We start from the raw sequence: 9,088 nt of genomic DNA, 5'->3' as shown, positions 1-9,088 counted from the left end.
CCCACTCCACCCTCCCTCATGAACCTTTTATAATTTATAAATTATTATTATTTTGTCATATCTTGCCCTGTCTGATGTCTTTCTTCACCAACTTTTCTGTTGTCCTTCACCCAGGGAGGAGGTTATATGTAGATTCTTGTAATTGGTTCTCCCTTTCTAACCCACCCTCCCTCTACCCTCCCAGTATCGCCACTCACACCACTGGTCCTGAAGGGATCATCTGCCCTGGAATCCCTGTGTTTCCAGTTCCTATCTGTACCAGTGTACATCCTCTGGTCTAACCAGATTTTTAAGATAGAACTGGGATCATGATAGTGGGAGAGGAGGAAGCATTTAGGAACTAGAGGAAAGTTATATGTTTCATCATTGCTACATTGCACCCTGACTGACTCTTCTCCTCCCGGAGGCCCTTCTGTAAGGAGATGTCCAGTGGCCTACAAATGGGCTTTGGGTCTCCATTCCGCATCCCACCCTTATTCATTATGATATGATTTTTTTGTTCTTTTTTTTTTTTAGGGGAAGCGTGAAACCAGTCCCCCACTACCACAAATTATGCAGTCGAGTTTCCCACATTTGGGGAAATGGCAGAGGTCAGCACATCCGGAGTGCAATGGGTAAGCCTCGCCCTGGGAAAACCACCTTTGTGATCATGGTGTCTCCCTTGCCAGGTACGTATGATTTTTTGTTCTGATGATGCCTGATACCTGATCCCTTCAATACCTTGTGATTGCACAGGCTGGTGTGTTTCTTCCATGTGGGCTTTGTTGCTTCTGGGTTAGATGGCACCATCAGCTTTCTTTGCCACATTTGTTTATGCACCCATTTGTCTTCAGCGTCGTATCAGGGCAGGCAATTCTCTACTTTAAATTCTTTACCTTTTACATGGCATAATTTATTTTCAATCTTAAAATAAAATAGATTTAATTATAAATGTATGCAGAAATGGTTAATTCGAATATATATTTCAAACATTTTTACTCCATAAAATGTTAATTGTGCTTTATTATATTATCAACTAATTCTTTACTGATCTTTGGATACAATCCTTAGTCTTTTTTTCTGAATCAATCCTAGTTTGTTCGCCTTTAGTTTTTATACAAATATAAAGTACCTGCTGCCTCCATTGTTTTCAGATAACAAGTCCATACAATCACTGCCAATGAGTTGATGCCTACTCTTAGTGACTTTATAGGACAGGGTTGTCTCAGTTTTTGAGGCTCATTCTTTACAGGAGAAGAAATCTTGGGCTTTCTCTCTGAGTAACTGGTCGTTTTGAACTACTGACCTTGTGGTTAGCAGCTGTGGTAGCTACATAATTTGATGTCAATTTGGGACTTGAGAGGATTAAGAGTGAAGGGGTGGAGTCTAGTCTGTCAATTGGGGCATAGCCAATGAGACCTCTGTGTGGGCATGGTCTTCTACTGAGAATTCTGGGAACTCCTGTATTTCCACCTTGGAGGAGAAAGACACTACTTCACTTCCTTGGAGACTCTTCTAACAAGGCTGACTCCCTGTGAGACATCCCTAAGGAGAAGCCACATGAAACAACCCTACTACAGAGAACCCTGGACCTGGAGAAGCCATGTGGAGACCTCTGCCAGCACTGAGATGTTTACAACGGCGCTGGATCCAAAGACTTCCCACCCCATGGCCTGTGATTGTCCTGCACTCAGCATCATTGCATATGTTTCATGAGTCTGAAGACGACGTTATAGATTGTTATTGGACATATGGGCTTGGAATGGGTTAGGATACTTTCTTTATTTCTTTTTTAAAAAATTAAACTTTGCCCTTTATTTGGATTCCAGCACCATTTATATGCACTTTTGTTTTGGGTGCATCACCTGTGCCTTTTTTCCCCTTTCTTTTTTAAAATCATTTTATAAGGGGCTCATACAACTCTTATCACAATCCATACATACATCAATTGTGTAAAGCACATTTGTACATTTATTGCCCTCATCATCCACAAAACATTTGCTCTCCACTTAAGCCCCTGACATCAGCTCCTCATTTTTCCCCTCCTTCCCCCTCCCTCATGAACCCTGTATAATTTATAAATTATTATTTTGTCATATCTTACATTGTCCGACGTTTCCCTTCACCTACTTTTCTGTTGTCCGTCCTCCAGGGAGGAGGTTATATGTAGATTCTTGTAATTGGTTCCCCCTTTCCACCGTACCCTCTCTCCACCCTTTCTGTATCGCCACTCTCACCACTGGTTCTGAAGGGATCATCTGTCCTGGATTCCCTGTGTTTCCAGTTCCTATCTGTACCAGTGTACATGCTCTGGTCTAGCCAGATTTGTAAGGTAGAATTGGGATCATGATAGTGGGAGGCGTGGAGGAAGCATTTAGGAACTAGAGGAAAGTTGTATGTTTCATTGTTGCTATACTGCACCCTGACTGGCTCATCTCCGCCCTGCGACCCTTCCATAAAGGAATGCCCAATTGCCTACAGCTGTGCTTTAGGTCTCCACTCCGCACTCCCCCTTATTCACAATGATATGACTTTTTGTTCTGATGATGCCTGATACCTGATCCCTTCGACACCTCATGATCGCACAACCTGGTGTGCTTCTTCCATGTGGGCTTTGTTGCTTCTGAGCTAGATGGCCGTTTGTTTACCTTCAAGCCTTTCAGGCCCCAGACACTATATCTTTTGATAGCTGGGCACCATCAGCTTTCTTCACCACATTTGCTTATGCACACATTTGTCTTCAGCGATCATGTTGGGAAGGTGTGCATCATGGAATGCCAGTTTAATAGAACAAAGAATTCTTGCTTTGAGGGAGTACTTGAGTAGAGGCCCAATGTCCATCTGCTAACTTAATACTAAACCTAGACATATGTGCACCTAGATCTATTTCCACATCCTCGTATATAAATATATTTGCATATGTACATGCCTTTATTTAGACCTCTATAAATTCTCTTTGCCTCCTAGCTCTTTCCTCTATTTTCTTTTACTTTCCTACTGTTCCACTATCATGTTCAGCCTTCATCTGGGTTTCAGTAATTCCTTTTGGTTACATTATCCTTGGTCACATCCTACCAGGCTTCCCACACCCTCCTCACCCCCAATTTGGATCACTTGTTTTTCCCTTGTCTCTGGATTTGTTAACACCACTTCCTTTCCCCCCACCTTCCCCTTTTCCATGTACCCCCGGAACTGTCAGTCTCATTGCTTTCTCCTCCAGATTGTTCATCCGGGATGCTTTCTTAATGTATAATTATCCTTTATATACACACATGAGTTTCTATAGATTTGTTTTTCTAGTCTACCCGGACTATCACAGCAGCCTAATCAATAAGTCACCACTATGCTACCAGGAGGCCCATACACACCCATAAATATTTTATTGGGAGAATACTATGGTGAATGTACAAATATAGATGAAAGAAATTAGAAGTGGAAATGAAAAAAAATGGAAATATTTGTCTTATAGCTAAGTATTCTTTGACTTGAGTACTTCCAACATCACATGGAGATTTGCTCTGTTAGACAATCAATATAGCCGGGTCATTTTTTTCAATTTTGGTATTCCAGAGAAGTTTCTTTTCCTTAAGTAGTAAACTTCCTCCCCCCCATAAAACAAAATAGAAAATATGAAACGAAACCAAACCTCGGGCTGTGAGTTAATGAAAAAGAGATCTCCTCTAAGTGGGAAGGTGGTAGGAAAGAAAGTGTATCATTCTTTTGATTTGCCTTTATTCATTTGACTTACTTGTTTATGTGTCTCATCTTAGCACAGAGGTATATATTTGATCAGCTGAATTTCTTTGTATTTTAAAATGAGTAAAGTGTTAAACCTTTAGTTGTCCTGAATGTACTTGACAGCCCTATAATAAAATATGTGGACTTTGAAAACTAAGAAAGCAAATAATAGATTATATTACAAATCTTAAGTTGTTTTGCTCTATAAATCTTGTCAATATTTAGTCAATATATTAGATAATTGATCAGTTCAATGGTATGCATATTATTCCATACATATGATCAGGTCTCTGTTCTCATCCCTTACTAGTCCCCATGGAGTCCTACCTCTTTGGTCACAGTGGCCTTTCTGTGCAGGTGGCCAACCTTCTGCCTGGGACAGCACTGTCACACTTTCTATTTCTTCTGCCTGAAGAATTCTTACTAATTTATTTCTTTGAGCACTGGAATTAAAATTCTAAAAGAATAGGGGCCTTTTCTGTCTGGTTTAGTAAGGGTCATACCAGAAACAAGATGGTACACTCAAAATAGAATAATTCAAGGGAGATTTATTTGTAAGGAACATTATTAATGAGCCCTGATGGTGTGGTGGATTAGGCATTGACCTGTTAACTGCAGAGTTGGTGGTTCAAACACATAAACTCTCCCATAAAGATCCACAGCTTCAGAAACCCGAGGGAAACCCTCTGCCTTCTACAGCATCCTCAGATGTTAGAAGTGAGTTGATGGCAGTAGATTTGTTTCTTTGATTTTTGCTTAAACTGATGAACTGACCAACTACTAGTAATGATAAGGTTAGATGAGATAGCTTCTGCTCTATTTATTCAGATGTATTCATTGTAGCACTATACAGAAAAGCAAAAATTTGGGAATAGCCAAATGTCCAATAAGGGGTTAGTTAAATAAGTCTTTTGGAATTGGTAATATGTCAAGCTATGTTCACAGGTAGAAGCTGGTATTGTATATGGATAGAAACAAAACTTGGGAAGAAATGTACAACAAACTACTGCTAGTAGTAACTTCTGGGGAGATAATATTTTGAGGAGTTTTCATTGCACATGCCATGTATTTCTGTAAGGTTTGAATATTTTATAACGAGCATGCATTCCTTTACCTGATAGGAGTAAAATGTAAAACAGGGATTTGTTCCATTATTTCAATGCCACAGGTTAAGGTAGTGAAATATAAATTACTTCAAATTCCATCAAATACTATAAAATCAAGTTTTCTCATTAACAGTATTAAAAGAACCAGGTGCCCTTATTTTTTAAAGCATTCACTCATTCACTCATTGCCTCTAGTTTATTCTGACTCATAGAGACCATTTAGGACAGCATAAAACTGCCCCTGTGTGTCTCTGAGGCTGTAACTCTTTATGGGAGTTGTACTTTCTAAGGTCAATGCATAATTTGCAAAACGATATACCAGCAGCATTGCCATCAGGCATATTAAAGTGATTAAAAATGTTAAGCAATATGTACAGATTATATATATTACATGTAATATGTTTATATAAAACACATGTATTAAATATATCCAATATCCTTTGCAATAGCAGGCATTCCTAAATGCTACAGTACTTGTGTAAATATATTTTATGAAAATTAAGTTTGCTTTATGCCTTCAAACTTAATTCTCATAAGACATATTTATTAAAATACTGTAGGGTTTTGGAATGCCTGATATGTAAAGGAGAGCAGGTATATTAATGCATGAGTTACATATAGGTAAACATATTACGTATATGATGCGGTTGTCAGGTTGAGTCGGTTCTGACTCATGGAGACACTGTGCATAAGAGAACAAAACACCACTCAATCCTGTGCTTTCCTCACACCTTTTATATCCGAGCCCACTGCTGCAGCCACGGTGCTGATCCGTCCTGATGAGGGCCTTCGTCGTCCTCACTGCCTCTCTGCTTTACCAGGCATGATGACCTTCTCTCCTGACAACAAGTATGATGGTGACATGAACTCTCACTATCCTGGCTTCTAAGGAGCACTCTGGCTGTACTTCTTCCAAGACAGATTTGTTTATTCTTTTGGCAATCCATGGTACTTTCAATATTCTTTGCCAACACCACCCTTCAAATACATCAATTCTTCTTTAGTCTTCCTTATTCAGTGTCCACCTTTCACCTGCGTGGTAGACAACTGATAATACCAGGTGCTCCTCAGTCCTCAAAGTAACCTCCTTGCTTTTCAACACTTTAAAGAGGTCTTGTGCAGCAGATTTACCCAATGTAATGTGTTGTTTGAACTCTTGACTGCTGCTTCCATGAGCATCGATTGTGGATCCGCGCAAGACGAAACCCTTGACAACTTTAATTTTTTCTCCATTTATCATGATGTTATTTAACTATTGGTGCAGTTGTGAATATTTGGGTCTTCCTTACATTGAGTCACAGTCCACACTGAAGGCTGCAGTCCTTGATCTTCAGCAAGTGCTTCAAATCCCCCTCAGTTTCAGCAAGCAAAATTGTGTGTAATATAAAATCACTAAATATTGTTTAACATTTTTAAATAAATCTGACAGCAGTTTAAATGATTGCTGCCTATATGTCATTTTTCATATTATAAATTGACTTTAGAAATGTCAGTTGATTCATTCTATTACTTACACAGTGCATCCAAATTTATATAGTCTTTAGGACCCAGAGAGCAGAACTAATGAGCTGTCCGGCTTTTCTTGTTTACAAGAGCATTTCCTCTGTATTTTAGTGTTTTAATTAAGAAAGTAATAACAATATTGTCAGATGCTACCTTCTCTCTGTACTGAAGTGTATAACATGGTGCTTATTTGCATGGGCTTGGTTCATTGGTTCAAACCTTAGCTCTGTGTCTTTGAGCAAGTTATTTCACCCATCTATTTCTGTTTTTTCATACATAAATAAGAGAATAATGCCCTCCTTCCTTGAGTTATTATAATAACTGAAGGAGGAGATACCTAAAAAGGTGTTTAGACCATAGCAACTAGAACATGTAACATGATCCGTAAATAGTACTAGTTTGCTATTATTATATTTTCTCTTCTCCAGAAATTTATAACTACATAAGAAATTACAAATGGCTATCAATTTTACCAAAGTCTACACTTAATTCAATTGGGTGTAAATCTAGTTGTAAGCATTGTAAACCTGAAATAAACATGTGAAAGTTGTTTGAATTTTGTTATTGTTGTTGCTATTGTTCCTTTTTTACATTAAGAAGTCATGAAAGGAGTTCAAGGGAGCAAATGAATTGAACATATTTAACAGGTGGAACAATATTTACTTTCACTCCACAACAGGCATGAGCATTTGTTGCCTCAAGCAAGGATGATATAGATGTAAAGCTTTGAGTTACAAGCATCTAGGCTTTTGCGTTTCAAAAGCATGAGGCTTAAAAAATTCATAGTATAGAGTTGATGCCATTAACAGTGGATTTGGAGGGATAACTCAGGAGAAGTTATCCCTCCAAAGAGATAGGTGAACTGCAGAACCAGTCTACCTATTCCATTCTGAACTAGGCATAATGTTTATGTGCCAGTAGGGTGGAGAGCAAAGGAAGGATGTCTATGGAGTGACACACAAGTAAGTGTACAAAGGCCAGAGAGCGTGAGCTCAGAAAGTACCCACTCATAGTGCTTAGGCACCAGGTGTCAGAGGACCTGAGTAAGTAGATCCTGCAGCCCTGACCAGGGCTGCCTCCGGCCGGCATGAAAGTATCACAATACATGCCAGCCTAAATGGATGGTGAATCGGGGCCTCAGCACCATGTTCACCTCCAAAACTTAGATGCAGCCCAGGAAAGGCAGGAAGGGGACATTTTTATATCCACTAAGATTATTTCTTCCCCTGGGAAGAATGGGGATTTCAATGGAAATTAAATGCAGTGATATAAAGAAATAAATTTATTTCCCTCTTGAGTTAAGCCTGAAATTTATAAAGGTCTAAATATGTTCTAGATTCCTTACAAGGATGTTTTGAAATGCAATATACTTTTTTAATCAGAAAAAAGACTGCTTAACATTATAACTAGAAAAAAAAGGTTATAATTTTCCTTGATGCTGAGTACATCATAGGTAGCGGGTAGATGTTTTTTACCATACCGGTGTGGAATCAAAAATAGTACTTTGACATTTAAACTCAACAAAACTGGCTACTTAAAATCACTAAAAGAATGCATTTCAGAATATTCGTAGTAGTCCTACTTGTAAAACCCCCAAACTAAAAACGAACTGAATGCTCATCAAGAGTAGAACTGAAAAATTAATGTATATTAAAGCCATGGAATGCAACAACAGTGAGAAAGAGCAAATCACATGTAAGTGCAAGACTAAATCTCACAAGCCTAAATTGTGTGAAAGGTTCCAGTCTGACCTGGAAAGGGTCATTACTGCGATCCCTCCAATAAGAAACAAGCTGAGAAACTGAAAACCAACCCTTTTTAGCTACATCGAGAACTGAGGTCACAGCTTAAACTATGCCTCCCCCTCAAACAAGCGAACAAACAAAACCTGACAGACCAATACTAAGAATTACTGCTTATTAGTGTCAGAAAGCATTGGGTGGGAATAGTTAAACAGCAATTGGATAATTGCTGAAGACTGAGTGTAACCAGCGAGGAGAGAGCGAGAGCAACTCCTGTAGCCCCCCCAACCCCCCCACATTAGAGGGATCCCCATACCTCCACAACTTTACCTCCTGAGCTCTGTCATGTTCTTACTGTGAAACATGAAGAAAAACCTCCTTGTACTTCTGAAGAGGCATAGAAAATTAGTGCTCTGGTCTCTTTAACAATGCTTGTCCTTAAGAGAAACTAATTTGCCAGAGCCTAATTTATGTGGGTTTTATCAGAACCTGAAGGCAAGGAAATGCCAATGCCAATTCCCTCTCGCTTTCCACATGGGGAGAGGAAATACACAACCCAGCCCTCTCTGGCCTTCATGCTTCCCCCACGGAATAAAGCAGAAAAGAACAATTCTTGTGAATGTCACAACCTAGGGGCACAAACTCCCGGAAAGACTGAAACCCAACTGAAGGATGGTAGAAATATTTCCCCTCTTCGTATTTCACCACCGCACCACCACCACCACCAACATAACCCAAAAAATCTCAGTTCCCTTTACCTGATACATCAGGTCTAGTATTAAACAAAAAATCACAAAACTCTCTAAAAGGTAAAAAACACTTTCTAAAAGACAGGGCAAGCATTAGTCTCCTACTCAGATATGGCAGAAATTTTCGAATGATCATGGCAGGAATTTACAATAACCATGATTGATACGATGGAAGAAGTGGACCGTGGGTAAGAATAGATGAGTAATACAGTCAGAGAGATGGAAACTCTAAAGTGAGTGAAAGAAGTCATTCATAAAAGTATTGATACAT

At 39.1% G+C, this 9,088-nt stretch overlaps 1 non-coding gene across 1 annotated transcript; it reads right to left on the bottom strand.

Annotated features, from left to right (window-relative positions):
- Window positions 1-513: 513 nt before the first annotated feature.
- LOC142460274 (U1 spliceosomal RNA) lies at window positions 514-676 on the bottom strand. The gene has a single exon (XR_012786517.1). It is a non-coding gene; the product is annotated as a U1 spliceosomal RNA (small nuclear RNA).
- Between the last annotated feature and the right edge of the window lie 8,412 nt (window positions 677-9,088).

Source organism: Tenrec ecaudatus, chromosome 10, assembly GCF_050624435.1.
Source record: "Tenrec ecaudatus isolate mTenEca1 chromosome 10, mTenEca1.hap1, whole genome shotgun sequence".
NCBI lineage: Eukaryota > Metazoa > Chordata > Mammalia > Afrosoricida > Tenrecidae > Tenrec > Tenrec ecaudatus.
Note: the sequence above shows the minus strand (reverse complement) of the source record. Positions and strands in the feature narration are given on the sequence as shown.